Here is a 26,069-nt window from a genome sequence, read left to right as displayed (position 1 = left end):
GTTACTGCCCATTAGAGTTCGTACATGGATCTCACATCTACCATGTGCAGTAAACACTTCCTGTGCAAAGGTGCTTGAAACAACATCTGCCATGACATCAAAGGAGGTGTTACTGCCCAGTGCAGCTGGAAGGCATCTAATAATGCGATGGTTTAGACAAGGTTACAATGAAAAGGAATCTGTGGGAAATGTCCGAACCTTTTTCTGAGAAAACGTGTTGTCACTTTCCTCCATTTATGCGGATATTATATACACATTGTTTTTGCATATATTTATGCAGTTTCTCCGTCTGATAAGCTTAAGCCTGTTTCTGGGTGTGAGAAGTACATTCCTGGCGCTGTGCTAGAGAAGCGCCATTATGAAGCGTTGCTATGGTGTTGAAGGGAAAACCCCTCTTGTGAATGTGCTGTTTGTTGACTCTGAACCAGTATGAGAATTTCTGATTCAGAGTCTAGAAAAGTTATAATAAACTCATTATACATTTTAAAAGGAGAAGAGGTGCCCTCCAGAATATGAATCCAAACTCAGAAAAGTGTTCAGTGAACAAGAACAATACTCAGTAGATTTTCAAATTGATGGAGCTTTCCAATGGAAACTAATTTGTTCCAGCATTGAAGTGAGCATAATTAACAGAGACTCTCTTTCTTAGGCCGATTAACCACCGAAAACCATGCCAACATTGTAACTGTAAGCAGTGAAAACCAATATTTATGAGGGGGATTGTGCAAGAGTTTGTGTGACAGATGGGCATTTTATCACTGTTGATGTTTGGAATTCCCTTGAAAAGTAATGCAATATCTTGTTATTTATGAATGAATGAACAAATGTGCTTGCTGAGTTTCCTTTAAAAAGAGGTATTCTAAATTAATCTTTTTCTCTGTTTATCTTCTGTTACTTTATGTTAGGTAACCTCATATATTCTGGTGCAAAACTTTAAAAATTATAATTGTGTTTTTATTGCAGATACAGATCCACGTGTTTTAGAAAAACAAGAATTACAGCAGCCAACCTATGTTGCTCTCAGTTACATTAATAGGTAAGCCACATCAAGAATTTATGGCAACCTCATCTGCCACTTATTTACTTTTTAAATGTATCTTTTAAAAGAGTAGAAAGTGCTTCCTTGAGATTATTTAAAAGCAACTTCTATATGGAATGTTCTAGTTTCTCTTTTGGGAAGATGGAGGATTGTAGTCTTCTGTGCATATGGCTGAAAACATGACTGATTTATAAGTCCTTTCTGGAAGTATTTTGTATGCGTCGTTATAATATGCTCTTTTGACTTCGTAAGACAGTGTAGAAGATTAATGGATTTATGTTTGAGTGAACCTTTTAAGTCCTGGGGTGAAGAGGTACTTTATGAATTCAAAACATGGTTGGATATCAGAATGTATCAGAAAATAACAAATTGAAATAATTTAATTTCAGAAGGTTATTTAGTAGCAACTCATACTAAAAACATTCTCGGCAACTGAACCCATCTGTGTAGAATAACATGTGAAATAGCTTTTATTTATACTGAACACACAAACCCAACTTTGGAGAACCATTTTGAACTTGATATATCAGGTCTGAAAGAAAAGTTAGTGTTTCAGCCTACTCAAATAATTAAGGAAACAGTAATTTTTTGGAGAGAACTTAAAATCACTATAGGTTAAGTAAACACACATTCCCAGGCAAAAAAAAGACAAAGTAAAACCAAAACTAATTTTTAATGAAAATGAGAAACTCTCTGCTCGTAACTCAGTTAATAAGTTTTAGTGATTGTCCCTCTTATATAAGGTGAAGAGTGTTTCCAGTCTTATGGTACCAGAGTCTGATGTTCATGATCTGAAGAGAAGCCAGGGAATGAATTTTAATGCTGTTTTAGGAAATATTAATTCCTGCCCAGTTAGAGCTGTGAATTAGTCACCTGTTTCAAGTTCAAGTTCAATCAGTTTCAAGTTCTATGAAGCATATTTTCAAATGGGTACATTAATATAAACATCTATTTGTATATCTCTTGCGTTTTGTCTTTATCAGTCTTCCTAAGAAGAGAGATGGGATATCTATAGTTTTTCATTACCTGTAACTTCCAACATATATAGAACACTTTCAAAATCACATAAATAGAACACCTCAGAATCACATCAGATACAAAGATGTACGTGCTAGTTGGGTTTTTCATAGAACCTATGTTGTTTCCAGTAATTAACAAGGGTTTTAAAAACTTTGATTATACATTACTTATATGAGTTAATATTAATATTAGCCTGCTAATATGGAGAATAGGATGAATAGGTATACAGATGAATTATATTTAATAATACTTTTATTTGTTTTTGTTTTGTTTTTTGTCATTTTGAGACAGGGTCTTGCTATGCAGTTCAGGCTGGCCTTGAGCTCACTTTGTAGCCCAGGCTGGTCTTGAACTCACAAAGATCCTCCTGCCTCAGCCTCCCGAGTGCTGGGGATTACAGGCGTGCGCCACCACGCCCAGCTTAATAATACTTTTAATAAATTGAAGCTACTGTGATTTGGGTAAAATGTCACCTACGAATATACAGATTTATATGATGCTAAAGTCTTACCACTTTAAATATGTCTTTGTAATTGATTTGCTTGGACCATTGTCTAGACCAGAATATCACATTAGGCCTAGCTGTTTTGTCCCTCAACTCTTTTAATCCAGCCCAATCCCTTTGATGAAATGACTTATTGAAGAGATGGACCAGTCATCTCAAAAATTCTCCCATCCAGTCTGTCTTCTCTTGGCTGTTTCTCTAAGGTATCATGTGGTGGGTTCCTACATCTCCTGTATTTGTTATAAACTGGAATTGAGACCTGAAAAAGATAGGCCTTGATCTGGAAACTTCAGTATGTTTAGAAGGCTAGGGAAATAATTTGACAAGTCAAGTCCTAGCCAGTAGAGCAGAGACATATGTAGGAGATCTGTAAGTATACTACTAATGACCCTACAGTGAAGGGAAGGAGTATGTGGGAAAGGTTACTAACTGCTGATACAAGATCACTCTTGGAGGATGCTACCACATTCATAGTATAGTACTTAACATACAGTGAACATTCTGGACATTTGAAAATAGTAAATAAAAGCCTCATAAACAAAAGAAAGGTCCAAGCAACTGACAACTGCCAGTATGATCACAGTGGAAAAATATACTAAAAGGAGTCTTACGGACCTTGGGTAGAAAAAAGGAAACACACAGAATCAAAATTTAGATGAAGTAGTAAGGATTCAAGAAGAGAGGGTTAAGGGCTAAGTAAAGTGAAAAGGTAACAGCTTGACATCAATATTTTGACTACAGCAGAAAGGAATACTGTTTAAAAAATGAGATTTATCTTTTCCTAGACCGCAGAGAGAAATATACTCTCATTCTGCTGAGCAGAGAAGACTGGAAGTGAATTAATTATTCTCCATTCAGATACGTGTTAATACAACCCTGATGCACACTTGAGTATCTCAAAATCAAGAGAAAACTTTATTTGCCAGTGACATTGACTAATGAATCAGCAGAGAGTCCTGGTCCTTAACATGAAACTTGCTTTTTGGACTATTTTTGAAAAGAAAAAGAAGTAATAGATCAGTAGCAATCATTGCACTTATTTAGCCTGTTTTAATTTTTTATTTTAAAGAGAAAAAAATAAAAACAATGATACAGAATTTTAAAACAAGATAATAGGAGATTAACAACAGTTAATATATTACATATTGTTATTTTCAAAGTAGTTGCTCAGATTACAAGATATAGGCATGAAAAATTAATCAAACAATAATTGTTTTATACTTTTGTTTTTGAGAAAGGGTCTTACTGTGTAGCCCAGGCTACCCTGAAATTCACCTTGATCCTCCTGCCTCAGCCTCCCAAGTGCTGGGATTGCAGGTGTGTGCCCACACCTGGCAAGGTTATGCTCTTTAATAATGTGCTGAGCATAATAGATACTTATAGATAGAAAGAGAAAAATCATTGATTTGCTTAAAAGCAAGTCTGTTTAAGGAATGACTTTGTGGAATTCAGCTGGATTTTGGATTTGGCATTCAATCTGCCACAGTACTTAATGTCATACAGCTTCTGGAAAACCTTCACGGTTGTGAGAAAAATGGGGGTGGGGAGGTAAATAATAGTACCCAAGAGGTATTGGGTTCAGACATACACAGCTGGGTTCTAAAATCTGACCACTGTACAGCCAGACTTGTTTGGATACCAGAGTTAAGTACACAGTAAGAAAAGTAAGAGGAGAATTTGGAAGACTAACACTGGAAAAACAGAATAGCACAGCTGGGCAGAGGGGACAAAAAGAATACAGAATAATCATGCCCCTGATAATCAGAGATTAGAAACCTAAAGCAATGAAACTGTAGGAAACAACAAAAGCTACAAACACTGTGAGAGAGGTGACTAGGAATCCCATATGACATTTTGCTACCATGGAACTGGACTGGAAAGAACTGAACTACCATGGAACTTGTGCAAGGTGAATGCCAGCATTGCAGGCCTCAGCTACAGTGGGAAGGATTCCTTAGCATCTGCAGCCAATAGGAAAGAAAGAGCAGAGGGCAGTGAGTACACAGGAAGCCATCCTTCACCATGACTTACCAATAAGGCGTGCAGGGGCAGTCTGCCTGCTAAAGTCAGGTGAGGCTCTGTAAGAAGCTTGTAGAGAGCCCTGGACTATCCATGGGTACTGTCCACCAGGCATTGTCTGTCTTGAAGTGTCAAGGTAGCTTATTAGTAACTATGACTGTCCAGAAAAAGACAACTAAAATAGCGTAAAGACATGGTGATATATGTGGCCAACCCTCTTCATAACACTTTATTCTCTACAAAATGTTTTTTATTAAAATAATGTAAATTGGAAGGTCGGGGATATAGCTCAGCAGCACAGCACCTGCCTGGCAAGTGTAAGATCCTGAGTTCAATTCCCAGTACAAAAAAAAAAAAAAAAAAAAAAATGTAAATTGGAGTTTCCAAATCAACTTTTAGCCTGGCTTATTTGTTCTTGACCCATCTATGAGACTAATGTTCTGCATACATGAGTTGGAAGTTGCTAGTGAAGTATCACTTCCGCTTCCCTTTTTAGATTCTCCAAGGATCCCTAAAGCCTTTTATTCAGAATGGCTTTCTATTCTTTTTCTGATTCCGAATGCAGAGTACTGTCTTTTTTCTTATAGTCATCTGGGAAAATGAAAAAAAAGTTGTGCCTAAGTCTGATAACCCATTCACCATCTCCTCTTATATCTCTGTTAAAGTGACTCATCTACTTATAACCTCTCAGACACCCAGCTGACTTCTACTAAAAATAAAGCTGAGTTTTGTTGTTGTTGTTTTGTTTTGTTTTTATTTGCTTTCTAAGAAAACAAACTGGGTCTGGCTATGTAGTTCAGGCTGGCCCTGACCTCACTATGTAGCCCAGGCTGGCCTTGAACTTCCTGCAATCCTCCTGCCTCAGCCTCCCAAGTGCTGGGATTACAGGCGTGTGGTATCATGCCCAGCAAAGCTGTTATTTTTTTGCTCAGAAACTACTCCAGTTTTACCCCACACTGCTATTGTATCTAGAAATGTAGCAGTGCAGTGGCTTTGAGTATAGGAGCAGAGTCAGACTGTTCATGTTAGAGGCTCATCTGCTGTTCATGAGTTGTGTGACCGAGTTGGCAAGAATCTGCCTTTGTTTCCTCATCTCTAATAAAATACCTTTCTTATTGAGAGTATTGTATCACGTAGTGCATGTAAAGCATATATACTAAGCATGTCTATATAAGTTTATATTTGTAAGCTTATAATTTTCTATATTCTGCTCATAGTAACTCTCTTTCTCTGTCAAGTCACTACTTAGAGGAACAACTGCAGAAGAAGCATTGCTTTGGAGCAAAGCTGGGACACTTTCCACCAGGAAATAAGCTCGACAAAGGCAGAAACATTTTCTGTCTCCCACCGCTGTGTCCCTAGCCTCCAGAAAGGTGTCTGGCGCACTGTAGACTCTTAATGTTTATCAATGGAATGGACAAATTTGTGTATGAGTGAATGAAAGTGAGTGAATGAATATCCCCAAGAACTGTAGAGATACTTCTATGAGTAATCAGAGCCCCTGCTGCTACTGTGCATTGAAAGGCCTCTGGATGAAAATCAAATTTGTATACTTTTATTCGGCATTCATTTGGCTTGCTGCATAATACCATACTAAATGATAATCATCACTGTGTGTCTTACCATAAATAGACAAATATATGAAATAATGGTTTTCAGACTCTGGACAATAGGTTTTACAAAATTATGATCGCTGAGAGAAAGGATGCTTAGGAGGTAATCACCTGTCTCTCACTAAGGACCTTGTCCTTACTTTAGTGTGATGAGCTAGGCCCAAACAGAACACAGTGCTCCCAGGAGACAGAAATCAGGGTTGGGGCAACTAAAGCTACTGTAATATCTATCTTTCTCTGTCTCTTTGTGTGTGTGCGCATTAGGTGTTTTGGGATGAGGGAGAAGATGAAGATGAGTGTGCTGTGTAGGCTTTCCAGAAATTCTTTGGAGGATCCTTTGTGAGTCCCTGGCTGATGGTGGGCTGCACATGTTCAGAGTAGTACAGTGAGTCTTGTCAGAGCAGCTGCTGCAGGGCGGGAGTGGAATAGAGACACCATATTGCATTCCAGTATGGCCCACCCACCAGTGTCTTCGTCATCCAATTGAGATACCAGAAAGGCCTCATATTAGAAATAAGAATTTTATTCTAAAATATGGCTTGCTGTAGAGCCACTCCAACAATGCCTAGAGACAAACAAATCTCTGTAAGATTGTCAGAGGAGACAAGAGCTTAGAAGTAAATCCTGACAAGTTAGAAGATCTTAGGAAGCGTTTTGCTTTTCCAGAGATTTAATCTAATAAAGTGTAAATCTAGGCCTACACAAGTTCAGCTTGGTAAGTCTGAAGTTGAACTGCCTGCTAGAACAAACCTCAGTACAGTAGTCTTCATAGAAATGAATTCCATGTCACAATGTCTGTTGTACAATAGAAAATTACTGGACATGAAAGAAACAGGAAAATCTTCTTTTGAGAAGGAAAGCAAAGCATTAAACACCTTCCCTGAGATGACCTAGGTGTTGGATTTAGGAAACAAAGACTTGAAAACAGTGATTATAAATATGTGCAGTGATTTAAGGTAAAAACATGCTAAATAAGCGCTTGTTTCAAATGAAAATAAAATGAGTCTGGATGCTTTATTTTCCACATTCTACCAGAACATAACAGTTTAATGAAAGCTTTCTTCCTCTTTCCTACTTTTCTTCCCATTCCAAAACCACACCTAATCCTCCCTGACTCTCACCCGTGCTGTTTCAGTTGGAGTCATTTTTGCTAGATTATAGTCAGTCACAGCCTCATAAAAAATGCTGTAATAAGCCGAGCTTGTACTAGCCTTCTATTTATTTTATACAGACAAGCCTGAAGCATTTTATTTTTTTCTTAAATCTAAAAGCAGTGAATTTTTTTTTCATGAAACCACCTGTTTATGGTCTTCCAAGAGCAGTCATATTTATTGCAGTACAAAACCCACTTTCCTATTTCCCTCCTTTGTCTACCAAATCTGAAGTTCTGTGTACCCCAGCACCAGACTGAGGTTTGTGGCCTAATGCATGCCATAAACATGTTCCATGCTTTTAGGTCTCAAACACCAGACATCATGCTGCCATGTTCTTAGCCAATGTTTTTATGCACATCAGTTGAAACAAAGCTGAGATGGCTCCCTGCCGGATTTTCTTTATAATATCTCTAACCTATTTGCAATAGTTATTGTGTGCTGCAGAGACCATATACTCTTAAGGGATATTGGGAACCTAGAAAGAGAGCCTTTGTGAGACATTTTGGCTTGCTCCCACAGAATTAGGCTGTGTTGCTGGCACAAAATATATAGTAGAAGAGATGAGTCATGGCAGAGTTGGTTGATAATGATTCGCTTGATAAGCACTGGGCTGCTGGAAGTCTTTATGGTCTACAGTTTTTTCCTGAGACAATGTTTTAATCAGGTTGCATAAACAGCCCAAATTACAGTAAGCCACTTTTTTTAGTCTTTGCTAACTCATCAATATTTATATTGACGCTGTGCATCTTTGAGCCCAGTTCAGAACTGTAGTACTTTTTTCAAAACCTTCAAATTTATTGCAGGCCAGTAACAATCAGTGGTGCTGAAACCATCTAGAAATAGACTTAGAATCCTTGTGTAGAAACCCGTTTCCTGAACCTTTTCCTAAGCAAGAGCTGCTGTACTTTTCATTACCTCAAATTGAGGCTGCTCTATTGGCCAGTGTTTCCCCTTCCTGTCTGTGGGACCACGTTTGCTTAAGACTTGTAGGGATTCAGCCCTTCCTGCCTTATCTCGCTTCCACACTTGGCTGGCTGCTGGATATCAACTGTGCATTTACCAATAAGATTAATTCCTTTGTGCCCATAACCTTGCTGCCTTGTTACCTTTGTTCCTCAACCTGTGATAAACCTTACACCTCTCTGTACCCTGCAGCTGCTGAGAGTCACTCCAGAAAAGCACAGAGTAATGCAGTTAGTTTATCCCACTGCAAACATAAGCTTTCTATCCTGAGCTGGACCCTCAGAACTGCTCTGTAATCCTTTCCTCTCCAGTGAAACCTTGCTGAACTTATCATGGTTCAGTTTCAAATATTTCCCACTGTACTCAAGTTCCCGAAGGAATTCCCTATTGCAGCAGAAGCCCTCAGTTCCTGTGCTAAGAAAAACACAGGCCATTTCTGTGTCTGGTCTTAGCTTTCCTCTTTTTTTTAACCACAAAATGCATCTGGATCTTTTACACATGTTCTTTTCATTCTCCTCTCCTGTGTTCAGAGCTGTCACAGTGGCCTGCATGCTATACTCATCTCTCATCTGTGTGGCTTCAAACTGTCTGGCTTCCTTTAGTCGTGTTACGTATATCATACAGTCTTGCCTATTGTAAGAATTCCCCTCCCTGTCTCTGTTTTCTTGGCGTGGATAACTGCAATATCTTCCTTAAGACTTTGCTCTCCTGGGCCCACCAGTTTTGAAGTTGTTGGCCATTTTCTATTTCTGAAATCTTTTCTCCCTTGGACCCATGAGCCTGTTCCATGCTGGTTCTCCTACATCTTTGCCATATGAGTAGTGACTTCTCCATAAGTTTTGTCACTAGTAATTTCCTTCTCTGTCTACATTTGCTCTGTCCCATGACCTTAGCCATCACCTGGAGAGGATTCCCTGGTTCTCTAATCCCAGGTTTCTTCCCATTCTCATTTTAACCACTTGCTACCGGTGAGTACAGGAATGTTCAGTACAAGCTCAGCTCCTCCAGTGCCAGCCCATTATTTCACATCCCTCCAAAGTGGGGTGTTTTGGGAGGCATAATGTTGTTTAGTGGTCACTCACCTATTCATCTAGGAAGTATGGAGATGATTATCTCCTCTATAAGTAGTCAGCAGTGGAATGGTAGAATAAATCATTATGTATCCCTCTCTTAGAATGCATTAGATCTCTCTGCTGACTTGGAAAGATGTAAAATAAAAAACAAAGAAAAGAAATACACATGTATATAATATATATTTGATATAAAGCCCAATTTTAGGCTCCCATTTTCAAAAAAGCAGTGTCACAACCAATAAATGCATTTTGAATACATGCACAAGTGACAGGCACAGTTTTATCTGTGTGTATCCTGTTGCCCTCCCGTTGTGTGTCTTACTTATCCTTCTGTTTCCTGCCTCTTCACACCTGACTATGGCAAACACTTTGCACATGGCATAAAATTAAATCACAAAGTGGCAAATTATAACATAAGAGATGACCTTGGAGATCCCCCTCCGCCCCCACCATACACATTTACAAAATGACTCAAGGCAGTACACCTCTCTTATTTCATTTGGAAATTCAGATCGCTGGCAGTAATCTACTTGATTTATCACTTTCCCCTTATGTGCAGCACCTTGGAGTTAATTAAGAAGACCATGAATCTTCCCTCTGTAGCTCTAGTACATTCTCATTTGCAGAATACTCTCATATTGCTGAGACTGTTGATTTGGGACTCAAGTTGAAACATTACTTAATTTTCTCACATTGAGGTTCATTATGCTGAGCCTAAAGACCTGTCCTGCCTTTGAAGGCCCTCTCACTGGCAAGCTTTAAAATACCTCCGTGTTCTCAGTTTCTAAATAACTTGTTCTCATTTCCTCCACCATAGCCAAGACTTTGGTCACTGGCTCAGGGCAGCACAGCTAAGTCAGCTGCATGTCCCCTGAAAAACCACCCCATCCTCCACCCCCATGCAAGTGCTGCCCTGGAGTGCCTCCCCTCTGACCTGTGCCTGGCTGCTTTCAGCAAGAGCAGTCTGGACATAGAAAGACATGACATCCACATAGAGGTACCATCCCAAACAAGGCACAAGCCCAGCCCGCAAATGACAGATGAGTCACAAGAAAGCAGACTAAGATGTGGTATGTGTTTGTACCAACTCCCAGGATGAATGTATGCATTATGTCTCGCAAAGATGTACTAATAAAAAATAAAAAGAAACCATTATCCTAAAGCCATCTAAAGTTTTATTGAAATTGTCTTACTAAGAAAAAGATGAAATACAGTATACAGAGAATTACTTATTTTGTACCATTGTTTTCAACAGAGGAGAATGTTTTAGTTGAGCACTTACTAGGTTCAGGGTACTAATCAATGTACTTGACTAAGTCATAGTTCTTCACAGTGACCCTGCCTCACAACTTGTATCTCTCTTCTCTAACTAAGGAAATGGAGTCCCAAGGAGGTTGTGTGAACTCTTACTCTGTTATTTTTCTATTTATTTTTTGTGTGTGTGATTTTGACCCTTTCGGCAAGCTGGTGAAATATTTGGATTACTTCCCAAAATAATGTTTTTAAATTTGTGAACTAAAATATATAGGATTGTGAAGAAAATCAATTTGTTAAAATACAGTTGTCAGAATATAAAATTACAAATTTGTAATATAGTAACGTGCGCTTCTTGGTTAAAGCCTCAAGTGAGAAACTGTAGGTACTAAGTTAGTTTGCATAATTTGACTTTAGTAGTAGGTTTAAATATTTTGAGATATCTGCTACTATCATATTGTGATATCGAAATATCTGTGACTTCTACAGCTTCAAAATGGTGTGGTGAGAACAGATACTGTGAAAATGCTGTGATTAGTATCATATACAAATAATTTTTTAAATGCTATATTTCAATTAGAACTTAAAAACATCTGATTCAGGTGTTGCAGTTTCTAAATAGTGAAGCTTTTCAAGGTACATACACGTATGTATGTGATCTGTATATGTACCTACATACATATGTGGTTCCAGGTTCCTTGTTTTTTTCTGGATGTCACAGCTTCGCCATACTAACACACCACCTGGCTTCCTGTACAGTGGTCCACAAATGTTATACAGTGTCACACTGTGCTGTAGAATAGGTCACAGCTGAAGCAGTATTCAAAACTAAAATGTATATTATACTTCTATTTTATAAAAAACTTCACATATTTCCAGGCATCTGATTTCTTGTGAAATTGTATGTTTCCATAAGTGAGTCATGATTCTACTTTAAAAGATTGCTCTTAGCCCATTTTCAGAAAGATCAGAGAAATTCAGCAACTTGCCTCAGTCCACATAGCTAGGAAATGATTTGAACTCCCAGATTTCTCGTGGTATATCCCTGTTCTTATCATTAGTCTGGATTGCCCAGATTCTCAGGTAGCAGATTATTAAATGTTTTCTCTCATTACTGCACGGAATAGAGATATGGCCAAGATAAGCCTCAAGTTTCCCAACCTCCAGTTCTGTTGTGTTGTGTAATACACACTGCTCTAAAATCTGAAGCTCGGAATTTGCACAAACACATAGTTCTTTATTCAGATGTGCAGACCACGTAGAATTACCAGACTTGAATAATTTAAGTGCTAGGTTGTATTTTATGTCATTGTCTCCAGTTGCTGATAAAACCAAATGACAAGTGAGGAGGATTTTTCATTCCATCCTAAGCAGGTGGTAATTTAGCTCTGGTCACTGCACTCATGTCAGCCTTGTCCCAGGGGCTTTTTCCCTGGCTTGATTCAAGTTAGTGCATTTTCCTTGACAATCAATTCACTCTGCACCGTTGCTAAGGCCATAAATGTGATGTTCGACAAGCAGAAGGATCTGCAGAGAAGCCTTCCCACTGGCTTCTACCTTTCCTGATCACTGAAATTCCCCTGCAGAGCTTGTGACAACGTGGGCCCGTGTAATTTACAGGTGGTGAGGCCTGTGTACATGGCTCTTGCCAACTCCTGCTGATGAGTTGAGAGATAGTATTTCGTTTGTCACGATCAGAAATTCGATCTGGTTTTTGGAGCTGTCCTTGCCTTCTTGGCAGTATCCGTGTATCTTTTCTTGATTATGCCAGACTGCAAAGACTCAGGCTTTTATTTCAAGTGGAGAAGCAAGGGTGGGTGGTTGTTTCAAGAACCACAGTGTCACTTGGGCAAATTGGGTACTTTGCCCCTTTATGTCAGACACGGTCCAAGTTTGCCTTTTGCCCAGACTAATGCTGTGGTATGTGTGGGCCATGTACAGATGCCTCAGTATTGTCAACTACTAGGAAAAAGAGAATCCATTGTCAATGCAAACCTGTTTGATTTTTTTTTCATCTTCCTTACTGGGATGGAATTGTTTGGAGCATCTTGGCTGAGAAGTTGCTTAGACTTGTTCTTCGTTTTGGCCATACGAAAACTCCTGCTTCCTTTTTATTGCCCTTTTTATCATCGTGTTTGGCACCAACCCGATTTAGTGATACGCAGTTCTCCTGAGCTAAGTAAATAAGATGAAAAGCTAGTTTCTACATTGCATTAATCTTTGTTAAGCGGCAGACATATTTTTGAAACCCTAAAGCCAGATTGCTTTAAATAATAAAAGCACATTATACCATTAATTCATTTACCTTTTTTAAAAAATAGCACTTTCTGATCCTTGGCATCAGTTTATCTTAAGGGCTATGGCAACAAGCTTCTTATTTTTTAGAATTTTAAAGGTGCCTTACCTATGGATGTGTAATATCAAAGTTAAATTTTAATTCAAATTGAAAAACTATTCGTGCGCTACACTGACTGGCTCAGCGTGTGCCTACCCTGTGCTGGCAGGCACGGGTAATGATGTCCAGGGCTGCACGCGCACTGCACTGAAAAACTATTGCAAGCCTGTAAATATCTAATTCTGTAGACACAAAACACCCTGAAGCCACAAGTGATGCTCAAGACAGAAGCTCAAGTTGTAGCTGTAGAATTCTGCCTGGTAACAACTTTTTTTTTCTATCTCAAAATAAATATTTTTCTTTTTTTTTTAAATGTTTTTCACTTATCTCTCCTACTAATAAATTTATTATGTGAACTGTAAATTATGAGAGTAATTTTATCATGTATAGAATAATTTCAGTTATGGCAAAGCAATTAAATCTGGATTTCCAGGTGGTCAGCCATCTAATATCCACATGCATTATGTCATATTTTTTTGTCATGGTATCTTATTATATGCATTATAATTCATTTGTTCATCATCTGTTGATTATCTTTTACTGCTAAAAATAGGGAGACCATGAGTATTCATATACTAGGCTTTGAGAACACATAGCATTTCTATCTAATATATTACTAGAAGTAGAGTTGCTGGTCTTGGTGTAGTTGCATGTTTAACATTTAGAAAAAGCCAGTTTTTTGAAGTGGTTGGACCATATTGCTTTCCTGCTAGCAAGGTGTGAGAGTGCCAGTTATTCTGCATGCTCAGCAAAGATTTATAGCGTCAGTCATTTCAACTGTAGTCATTCTGGTGGTTGAGTAGCAATATGTAGAGCAATGTATCTCTTTAAATGTTTTATAAAAATACAAAAATAATAATAGAAATAAAAAATTGAAAGAAATAGTACTCAAATTTCATCAACAAATAAGGTATTTTTACATTTCCTTGAGTGTTCATCCACATGTACTGTATGTGGAAAAAAATTGCAATAAACTTCAAATTTTGCTGTAAGTCCTTTGACATTGCTATGCAGTAGTATGTGATTTCTAATAACCCACTTGGATTCACAGATATGATTGGCAAAAAGATGTTACTCTTTTACCGTCAGAAGGCTGGGCGATGGTACCCCTGTTCTGTTTTCTCCCCCTATGCCCCGTCAGAGGCACCAACAGTGTCATCGAGCCATTTCTGCCCAGGTCAGAGCAGGGTCCCAGGTGGCCCTGCCATATTTACAAACTTCATATAAGCGTTGGTTTGCTGTTGGCTTTGACCTGTTTCCCAAAGCCATCTTGAGATTGGCATAGCTCAGATCCTCCCCAAATGAGAACAGCTTTACTATCTTTTAAATAAAAATAATATGCCTGTGCCAGTAAATAACATTAAAAAGTGCACATAATGGAGAAGTAAAATCTAGGATCATTGTCTCCAGGAACAGATATATCAGGAAAAGGAGGAGAGAGGGTCTTCTCTCGTGTTGGTAGCATTTCATCTCTTAAGATGGTCTGGGGTCACAAGTTTCTATTGTAGTGTTTTTAAACCATCCTGAAATTCTTGATGTTACAAAGATATGTTCTTATTATTAATGATCATGTATCAATGAAACCTATAAGAGAAAAATGAAAATCATTTCTGTTTGCAACTTTATGCACAGGAAATACCACTTTGCCCTTCTAGGATTTTACATAGGCATATATACTTTTTAATTTATACATATAAATGGAGCACACTGTCTATTCCATTTTGATAATCCCCCCTTTCTGAAAACAAATTTCATTGTGAAAATATTTGTAACATTATTAATTATAGGTACATTATCACTATAGTAGGTACATACTAGCCTACTATAGGCTTAGTGTAGGTTTTTCATGGATATAACCAACCCTTTATGAACATTTTGGTAGTTTTCATTTTTAAAAAAAACTACTAGCATATAAACAGTGTAACAGTGAACAACTAAGGTTCACGTCTTTGCACCTTAGTCCAGTAATTCCCTCAGGGTGCATTTCCATCAGGGGAATTCCTGAGTGTATACAACCAAAATCTTGATACATCTCACCCAAATCTCCTCCAGAACCAGGTTCTGGTGTAGGATGTATGAGCTTCTGTCTTGTCCTTTCTTAGCCAGAGTGGGAATTTGATGCTTTTGAGTCTTGGCCAATTATTGAAAAACTTAACCAAAAGCAATACTTCAATTGTTGTTGTAATTTTGTCTGTTTGATTCAATATCTTATTAAAGTAATATTTTTCATTTTATAAAAGTAACATCTAATCATTATGGAAGTTTGGTGTAATAAAGAAGGTACTGTGAATACTTAAGTCTTTCTATTCAGAGTTAACCATTTTTAATATTTCTGGATGTTTCCTCCTACTTGTGTTTTTTTCCCCACATTTTTCCATATTGTTCCACAAAATCAGGGTCCTGGCTGCCATAAAATTTTGCCATAAATTGTACTTGTTAACCTATAAATATTTTTCAACAACCATTTGGGAGCATTAATACTTAGTACATTGGATTGTTTTCCATTTTTCACTGTTATAAATTGTGTTTATAATTCCCTATGCAGTGTTTCTAGAACTAGGATTCAAGGCTATGAACACTTTAATACTGTTTGATGCAGATTGTTACATTATTTTAGTAAAGAAATAGTTATTTTTTTCTTACTAGTCATGAATTAGAATAGTGTTTCACTCTTTGCTGGCATTGAGGATTATCATACATTTTTTTTTTTTGCCAATTTAATCCTAAGCAAAACATAGTGTTTATAAATTACTAGTGTGAACTTCAGTTTTGCATGTAGCAGTGCCATGGCATGGTCAGAAAGGTGCTAGGTGTTTTCACACACAAAGGAAGGGTCCAATTTCCAAGATCCCTTCTGGGTGATGACTATAAGGTCCTGTAAAGTCAAGGCTTATAGTCCTAGTCCTCTTAGAATAATTGATAAATTATTCATATAAAGTTTCTTTTTTGAAACTGGTTAGATAAATGTCTGTATGGTTCTTTTGTTGTTGTTGTTTAGGTAGAGTCTCACTGTGTAGCCCAGGCTGGCCTTGAACCCACAGCAATCCTGCCTCAGCCTCCCAAGTGCTGGGATTACAGGCACGTGCCACCATGCCCAGCATTTGTATGATTTTTGCAAAACAAAGGTCATCTTGTGTTGATTTATGCCTTCCATTTCACCACTTGTGATCTGCCCATGAAAATATAAAGTCCCTAGAAGAGCAGGGAAGCCGACATAAGAGCATGGAATGAGGGAGGAAAGAGTACACCTGCTGACTTGTGGTGTTCTGTCTTTTCGGTAGCCCCCATCCCCTCCCCAACTCCCAAACAAGCACAAGTCCTAGGTGAAAGATCGTAATAAGAAATGGTTGCTGGGCTTTTCAAAACTTCTTGGTTTAGAATTGACATTGACCTCGACTAGTCCAGTTCCTTAGAGCTTTGAAATCTACTCCATCTTGCCTGTTGACTTGAATACCCCAGTCAGCTTTCTTTTCTTGTCTGAACTTGAGCAGCTGGAAAGTCAAACCCCTGCCGCATCCCTGTTTCTTACACTGCTTAGTTGCAAGTTCTCAGATCTGAATCCCAGACCTCTAAAGGACCCCATGGGAAGGTTAGATGGCAGGATCAGCTCTGGAGAGTTTCCTGATAATTTTATTCAAAAGTTTCCACTAACAAAAAAAGCATGTAATGAGAACTGCTTTCCCATTAGAGAATCATGGCCACCAGTTCTGGTCACTGCACACGATTATCCTGCTTCTCCTTTGCATTTGTAGAGGCGCAGAAGAGGGAAAACGAGTTTATAGTCCTCATCTCCTTCCAGGCATGGCCACATGCAGTCAGTGCCCTTCCTCTGCAGGAGGACCCCGTGAACTTGACTGTGTCAGGGTCAGCCTAAACTGTGTTTTTCTAACTTGCTTCTCGCTCTCAACTTCCATCCACTGCCAAACCACCCAATTCCCTCATCACCCCTTCAGTCTGCACAAGGTGAGGTTTCATTACCACATTTGTAATAAAAATACTATAAATCAAGTAAGGCTGGTGTCAAAAAAAGTAGGTGGGGATAAAAGAAAAACAGCACTGTCTTCCTAAGTTAGAGTAAAACCCAGTCTGCGTGCAAGCTGCTGCCCTGGAGAACCTGTTGTGTTAGCAGGAGAGTCTTGCACCTTGTCGTGTGGTTGTTAAATGTATTGTAGAGTGTTGATATGTTGAACACTTTTTCTTTTAGCAAATCTTTTAGAACTTGAAAGTGATGCCAGCAGGCTGCTCATAAAGCATTAGCTTTTCCTGATAACATTACCATGTTTTGCAATAGCAGGAAGGGAAAATTTGGATACTTCCAGTAGCTTTCAGGTTGAACATTCATGACAAAATACAGAAACATGTGTATCCATGTGACATATCACTTGACAGTTAATATTTTTCTGTCTCATCTTGTTTTTATGTATGTAGTGGCTGCATTGCTCATGTGTTTTTATTCATGCAATCATATCTCTGTACCCTGCCTCTTGACTTGTTCTAGAGATGGAACAAGACAAACTTCAGAAGTTAAATGCAAACAAGATGTGCAGGAATGAATTTCTTTTAGGGATAAGGGAGGAATGCCTGTTAGTCAGGGAGGATTTATGATTTGGGACTTTGTTTTTCTCTTTCATTTTTCATTAGTCTTTAGACTTACAGAATGCAGTGTGCTCAAGATTTATAAAATACAAGTATTCATTTCTTGTTAGGAGTAAATATCAAGAGGGTTAATCAGCTCTTTACTGAATACACTCAAATGTGCTCCAAAAAGATGTGTCATATAGTATAAATGTATTCTAAAAAGATTTGTCACATGGTTTTTAAAAAGGAGATGTTCACCAGTTTATTTCATGTAGTCACATTTGGGGAAATACAAGGATGTTGGGATCTACAGTCCTTATTCATTTCAAAGATAAATTCAGGAGGTCAGTAGACATGAATGATAGACATTTATGTGTGTTAATACTAGCTATATGTGTATATCTGCTGCGTGAGAGAGCCCAACTATAAAATAAACATGTTTGGATTTTCTTGTAGTACTTGTTATCAGTTATATATTTTCTGTTAGATTTTGCATATAGAATGATTGTATTTTTATTAGATGCTTGGTATTTTTTGTTTGTTTATCTAGGTTATAAAAAAATCAAAGCTCAAAGTTATGTTGGCTGTACAACAACTTGAGAAAATAGAAATGCAACTTTTCTGTACTGTCAAGAGTTAGATCTTTGCTTAGATTTCATGCTGAAGAACAATATGTACATATTTTAACCTTTGTGTCTGATATGTACTGAAATGTGCAGTGTCGGTGTCTATAAATGAAACCCTGTAGCTGTCACAGCTGTCTGAACTTCTGAAAAATCTACAGTGCTTTTCTAGTTCTTCTCATGCTGATAATGTTAGAAAAAAGAAAGACATGCGAACATGCCCACACACTCACAAATGTAGCTACTGCAATAAATTCCAGACCACAAGGCATACTGAGAATGTGTCTTACTCCCTTTATGCTTTTAATAACTTTTTCTGAGATTGTCTTGACTTGTTTTGGCCAAATATTTTAAGAACTAGATACATGAGTTACTCAGTCAACCTTTTGTAAGATTCATGACTATAAGAATAGATTGGTTCCTTTTTCTTTTAATTTTTTCCACCATCTCTTGCTTGGTTATCTTTATAAAAAATAGTATATTGTGTAGGTCATTAAAGAAAAAATATGTCTTTTTTTGTTCTTTTGCGGGGATTGGACTGGGTCTCACTATGTAGTTCAGTCTGGCCTTAAACTCACCATGTTTCCCAAACTGGCCTCAAACTTGCAGTGATCCCTCTGCTTTACCCTACTGATGCTGGGATTACAGGTATGTGCCACCATGCCTGGCTGAGAAAAACTATTTTCTAAATAAATAAAGAAGTAGTAAAGTAAAATTTGAAAATGGTAGAATAGGGTAGATTATTTATATTGCACTCTTCTTGCACAAGTTTAGGTGTGTTTTCTTCATTATTTCAGTCTCGTTCTAATTTTATAAGCATTTGTATAAAGTTCTGACTTGGACTTACATTTATTTCTTGATTCATGAGCATGTTCTTTGTTGCTACATCTTGAAGATTACTTTTTTTTTTTTTTTTCTGGTACCAGGAATCGTACTTACAACCTCGCGCTTGCCAGGCAGGTGCTGTGCCGCTGAGCTAAATCCCCAGCCCCTGAAGATTACTCTTTAATGGCCAAATAATAGTCCATACGATAGAGGTCCTTGAAATCTGCCCTTCATTTTGTCCTGATGCCTGCTTACAAGCTTTCCATATTACAAATGATTTGGAAGCAAATATGTTTTATTGAGCTAATAGATTTTTGCCTTGTAGACTATTTTTAATCTTTTTTTCAGAAGTGTTTTGAGGAGGAGAGAATATAGATGTTTTAATGCTACTTCCAGTGAGTCTTCAACAACTTCTCTCACAATGTGTATTTCAGATGACAACATTTATTACACATTCCCCAGGGAAATCTTAGCTTTCTACTAAATCCCAAAACACTTAGGAGAGGGGATGTAGACAAAGTACTAGAGAAATTCACAACTGCCATCACTGTATTACAAGTGTATCAGTAACTGGTTCAGAGGTTAGGTCACCCTCTCTTAGGAAAGTATGTTACAACAAAATAAAAAAATTATATTAAAAAAATTCAAGGAGAGTTAACCTTCAGTCTGCTTCAGTTTATAAATAATGATCATGAAAAATAGATTTTTTTCTCATCCAAAAATTAATTCTTTTCACAAATGCAAATAGAGCCCATATACTGCATTATTTCCAATTTAGAGTTAATTAAAATTTAACTGTGATATGGAGGAAGATGATGATTGTCAGACTTCTATAATTGTCCTTGACACAGGTAGGAAATAAGTTTGCAGAATGTTATATGCAAACTGTAGTATATATGAGAACATGGTCCCTGGGAAATTGTTACCTGTGTTCACCTTCCTACACAGAAAGTCAGTCCAAAGAATTCTACTTTGCAGCACAATGTAATTTAGAATTTGGATTCTGTCATTCTAAAACTCCTTGTATTCATTTTGTTGGTTTATTAAAGCAGTGAATCCCAACCGATATGGAGAAGTTTGGAAATGAACAGTGGTGTGGACTGATTCTGTTAACATTTGGAGAACTTTAGCCTCTTGATTAAAAGGGGACAAAAAGATTTGCTGCTTATTTCAGATAAGCATATGTAAGATTATTCCACAGCAAGGGCCAAAGTTCAAATTCCCCAGAATTAGAATCAGAGGAAATTGTCCCTTCAGCATGTTACTGTTTTTGAAACAACTGCTTTTTTTTCCTGATTAAAAGTGATTTTAACTCTAGTACTAAATACCAAAATGGAAGCAGCAGATCGAAAAGCCCTGCCATTAAAAGCAATTAATTTATAGCCTGGAAAAGCCTGCTTTTTTTGTCTGTGAATTTGTTCTTCATTTGATATAAGATTCCAGATATAACTAGCATACAAGATTTATAAAATACAAGGATCTGGTCTCTTTGGCTTTTCTTGTCCCAAGGAAATTCAAGGATTTGGCCTGAAAGCTTTCTGTCTTTAGAAAAGCAGACCTTTCCTACCTGTGGATTATGACAGACTGTGAATTACCCAATTATCAGAGCCACTTAGATGCATAAGCAATGAGGACAAGCCATGAGGTTTCGCCTTCCTAACACTCATGACTGTGGACCACCGGGCAATTTCCCAAACATTACTGATCACTTTCATCCTTCTTGAACATGAATGCAACAAAAATAAGGACACCTGCAATCATAACATTTTGATGAAAACTGACTGGGTACTTTGTACCTGCATGAATTTTCTTTTCCATTGTATATCTGGCAAATTTTCAACAAGTTGAATGAGAAAACCACTTTGTGGTGAATCATATTGTCGCCTGTTGTGACTGTCAAGAATTCATATTGGCCGAAAGTTGATGTGAAGAAGGCAGGAGGGCTGGCAGGGATAGTTTAGGACAGAGATCCCTAATGAAAGGGCTGATCTTTTGTACACAAGAAAAGTAAAACTAAAAGAGGTTACACATCAGGGAGAGAACTGAGATTTGAACTTGGGTTTCAGCTTGCAGATCGCTGGAATGAAATAGCCTTCTGTCTCTAGAGGATGATGGTGAACCTTTGACATCCATGGTGGAAGGATTCAGGGTGTTCTTGGAAGAGTCTCAAATAGCATGACATGGGGGTATGATTTCCCATTAAAATGCAGGCCTTCCCGGCCCAGGCACCACTGCTATTGTCTTGATACCAATGGTTCTGTGTTTTATATGCCAGGCTACATGGATAGGCTCAGCCAGCAGCAAAGTCAGAGTCCTGTTATTTAATTTAAAAAATGAATTCTTCCGTAGCCTGGCTCAATCTGTCATTTTTTCCTTCTTTCTTGCCATCACTGGCTCTTATGGTCGGCTCTATTTGGGGAAAATATTTTCCTGAAAAATAAACTCTTCAATGTCTTCAGCAGATGTATGTGGGCACATGTGTGGCAACAAGTGGAAGCCAGCTCCAGCTGGTCATGCTGTGGTCTGGGTCAATCAGTGGGATTAAGGTGTTCCCTGCGCCACTCCCCCATACACTCAGCCTTGGGCAGAGCCTGACTGAGAACTCTCCCTTGAGTGATTTACACATCATATGTCATATATGATCATTACTACATGTCAGGGGTCTGTAGGAGGTGGCATAGCTTGGTGTTAAAAAACACTGATTCTGGGAAAACTGCTTCGTTCAAATATCATCTCTCCCTCTGGAAAGCTGCGTGGCCTTGGACAAGTTACTTAACCTCCCTGTACCTTTCCCATCTGTACAATGGGGATAATAATAGCCGCACCATGGACTATTTAAAGTACTAAGGAAGATAACCCTTGTGAAGTTGTTATCATAATGCCTGGCACAGTATAGTTGATAGCTGTCACTGTCCTCTGAGTTTCTCCTGGAAGAAAGTTCAGCCCATCTGTCCCGATGAGGAGATTTGGTCACTCTTCCTGCTGCCCTATTGCCATCTCTCATGTGCTCCTGTCATCATCCCGCAAGTGTTTTCTTTACTGTCTTTGACACACATGTTCTCAGCTGTGCCTGCGTCTGTTTTCCCTGCCTTCAGGGGCTCCCCCTTGTAGTCCCATCCTTCACTGCTTATCTCTCACCTGTCCTGATGCCCAAGCAGGGTTTCCTGCCAAGACAGAGGTAGCAGAAGGTGCCGAAAGGAGGGCACTGTACCTCCGAGGGCTCAGAGACCCAACTTCCTCCCCGGGCCTCCCTCCTGCACCTGCACCTTTTACCTAACTTCACTAATCCTCAGTCTGCTGATATGCCAACCCTGCCATTGCCAGGGCACCTGTGGCAGCCTTGGCCTGCTCTGCTGGCCAAGCTATGTTCACAGCCAGAGTGCAGTGCCACTTCATGCCCCAGCAGAGGGGCTACAGAACACCTCATTTGCAGCAGAATATACCCACAGAGACAGTCAGAAATCAGTAGTATCCAGGCGTGGTGGCACATGCCTGTAATCCCAGCACTTGGGGAGGCTGAGGCAGGAGGATTGTTGTGAGTTTGAGATCAGCCTGGGTTACAAAGTGAGCTCAAGGCCAGCCTGAGCTGTATAGGAAGACCCTGTCTCAAAAAGACAAAAAAAAAGTGAAATCAGTAGAGCTAGTCAGTCTTTGCCTCGTTTTTATACTGTGTCTCTTCTCAGTCTTCCTGCTAGGTTCATTTAACATGGGTTATGCGTCAGCTTTCTATTCTTGGGACAAAATACCTGACAACCAGAACTTGAGGAGAGGTTGATTTTGGCTCATGATTTCAAAGGGTTCAGTCCATGGCTGACTGGCTGTGAGGCAGCATCATGATGGCAGATGGGGTTGTGAGAGGGTAGCCTTCCTCTTAGTTGTGAGGGGGCAGCCAGGAAATAGAGAGCAAAGGAAGAATCAGAGAGGAAGGGGTGAAGGACCAGAGAATAGTCTCCAAAGTCACACCCCCATGACCCACCCAGATACCCTCGAAAGTGGGCCTTACTAATCACCTAGGTGTCTCTCAAGGTGATCAAAGTGAGAAGATTAACTGTCACACATGGGCTCTCCCAAAGTGGATGCAACCTCAGGGAATTTCATGTGCAGGATAAACGCAGCACCCCCAGCAAGAAAGATATGCAAGCTAAAAAAAAATGAGCACTTAGAAACTAGAGGGTTTTGTTTTTTGTGTTTTTTTTTTTACACAAAGGAGTAAATTCTCACAACTAGATCTCTTGGGCTCTTTCAGTTTTGTGATGTAAAAGGAGATGCATGAACCAGCTGGCTATGTAAAATTTTCCAGTGAGAAAGTTGTGCAGTTAAATAAGCATAAGTCTAATGAGCTAGGAAGATCTTGCGCTTTGAAATTGGTCTGTTTTTTCTTGGGGAGTTGCTCACAGATGTATGCCTTTTCTGAACTGGGGAGCAGTTAAACGCATTCTTTCATGGAGTAGAATAGGTGGTGAATTTGTGGAATTCCACTTTGACCCCTCTGCAGACCATCCGTACACTACTGCAGGGATGGATATAATCTGGCTTTGGTATCTGGTGTCAGTATATCCTCAGACTAAGAAACCCTACTCTGTACTCACCGGTACCAGGTAATTTGAAATAGACAAATATATAAAAGGTAGTTCATACACCAAAGGGAGATGACATACATGGGAACTTAACAGTGCAATGTATGTCACAGTGCCACAGTATGTCATTATGCTGAGTTGGCAGCCCAAATAGTGCTGTGTCTTCATAGGATTTGAAATAATCAGAGAAGCTTAATAAAGGAGGAAGCGGGTTGGGCTTGCCAGTATAAATAGGAATTGGCTAGGCAAAGAGAAAGGTAATAACATTTTATGTAAAAGGAATAGCAGAATGAATGGCTGAGAGGTATCTTGTGAGATTTGGCATGAAGACCCTGAGTATGACTAGAAAGCACCCAGAACTGTCTGATTTCAAATCTTAGGGCTACTGTTCACTCTCTGTGTTCTTGGGCAGGTAACCCACCCATGTGCTATAAATTTTTCACCTGTAAAGTCTGAATACTAGTACTAATACTAATAATAAATGCAATATCTACTCAGTGTTTAGCAACCAGTAGGCTTTTCCCCAAGTGGTCGTTGGTCGATTAATACTAGACTACTGCTATCACTGTGCCATCAATACTGTGGCTATGGAGGACTGGTGGATTGACAACTGGTGGTCAACTTGTAACCCCCAGCCGAACTTAATAAGCATGGTGCTGGGTGTGGGAGCCCACCTGAGGATTGTTGCCAGCAGCACAGGAGGCAGAACTGGAGATGTGGAAGGCTGTTGGGAGCTGGTAGAAGCTACTGGGAGCCTGTTGGAAGCGGAGAGAAGCTGTAAGGATCTGTTGGTTTTCTTGGAGGAGCTCGTCATGCTGGCTTTCCTGATGGACTTGGCTGTTTTCATCCTCTAAGGAGCTTGGGACCTTGTCACTGAGAATGGCTTTGGTTCATTTTGGGGGAGCTCTGGCCCTCACTCTGCGCATTGCTTCCTAGCTCCGGAGGGGAAGAAGGTGCACTGCTCAGTCTCCTGGAGAAGCTTGTCACGTTGGCTTTCCTGAGCAGAACTTGGCTGTCCTGATCATCGCAGGACTTGGGACCTCACTGTTGCTAAGGATGGCTGTGGTACTTTTTAGGGGATCTCTGGTTCTTATTTTGAGCATCGCTTCCTGACTTCAGTGTCCAGATCCCTCAGCCTGCTAGCACAGGTTCTTCATCCTGCTGGCACAGACTTTCTAACTTCCACTACTGACCTTTGAACCTTCCCAGCACAGATCCATGAAACAGGCCTGCATGAGATATTGTCGTGGGCTCTGGGCCGCCAGTGGGATTTATGGGAGGCATTGTTATGGGCTCTAGGTCTTCAGCTGGACTCATGCAGGACATTATCACGGGATCCAGGCCTTCAGCTGGATTCTTTGGTCTTTAGTGTATGGACGGATTTCCTGCAGTCTGTTGTATATGATTCTTTGGGTGACTATTATAAAGAATCTTATAAAATATGTGTCCTGTATTATATCAAGGACCTTACTTTGTGCCTGTCCTTTCACTGTTACCACTGTTAGAGCCACTGTCATTAATAGTACTGCTCTAATTTCTATTAGCAGATCACATCCTAGCTCTTTCTCTGATTGCCCCCTCTCACATGCCCCATCATTTCCTTTCATTTTCCCCAAAATTGCCTTTTGTAAGGAGACTGGTTTGGCCATGGTAAGGCAGGGATGGTACAATCTGGATAATGCAAAATCAAATTCAGATGTTGAATTCAAAGCTAAAACATCGGACTCTAACTTACTCCTAAGGAATGGTGGGTAAAAGATGAGTCACAAAGAACTGGACAGTGGGTTCATAACAATAAATCAGAGCGCTCAGGGTAGGCTTTCGGTGTCCACACAGCCATTGTGCATAGCTCTGGAGATGCCTCAGGCCAACTATGTGATGGAGCTTACCAGGCTGGTTTGGTGGGGCAGCAGCCAGGGCCCCATAGCACATAGACTGAGGTAGCCCACAGCTCTGTGATCATTCTTCTTTCCCCTTAACGTAGAGCTGGTGGTGTGATATTTAAAATTTTTTTTCTATCTACTTACATCAAAAGGTGTTCCTTACATTTAAACTGCTCTTTTATGGAAACTTGCATTGGTAACCTTCATGATATACATTTTGAGCATCTTGAACAGTAACAGTATCCTTTAGGGCAGGAAAAGATGTTAAAATATACAAAATTAGTAACATATATATTGTACTGTTTCTTAAATATGCCTTTATGCCACTGCACAGAGATGGGTCTGTGGAGGAGTAGGGGAGTAATAAATGTATGAGTAAATTAGTAAAGGTGACCCCCATTCTTTGTCCCTGATATACATGTGATAAATAATAATTTCCAATTCTCAGTCCTGATATATTAGACTGTTCTCAAGGATTGCATGGGATGACCTATTTCCTCATTTCTTATTTCACTTACCAAGGTCTCCTATTGCACAGATATGGAGAA

At 39.2% G+C, this 26,069-nt stretch overlaps 1 protein-coding gene across 1 annotated transcript in view; it reads left to right on the top strand.

The window, feature by feature from the left end:
* Positions 1-963: 963 nt before the first annotated feature.
* Positions 964-26,069, top strand: part of Jazf1 (JAZF zinc finger 1) — a 137,302-nt gene continuing 112,196 nt past the window's right edge. Inside the window, exon 1 of the mRNA XM_013510615.1 lies at positions 964-1,036. The gene's annotated coding sequence lies outside the window, so the exon portion shown is untranslated. The remainder of the gene's footprint in view (positions 1,037-26,069) is intronic.

The sequence above is a fragment of the Chinchilla lanigera genome, unplaced genomic scaffold (assembly GCF_000276665.1).
Source record: "Chinchilla lanigera isolate Chin_1 unplaced genomic scaffold, ChiLan1.0 scaffold00009, whole genome shotgun sequence".
NCBI lineage: Eukaryota > Metazoa > Chordata > Mammalia > Rodentia > Chinchillidae > Chinchilla > Chinchilla lanigera.
The sequence above is the reverse complement of the archived record's forward strand: the minus strand, read 5'-3'. Positions and strand labels throughout refer to the sequence as shown.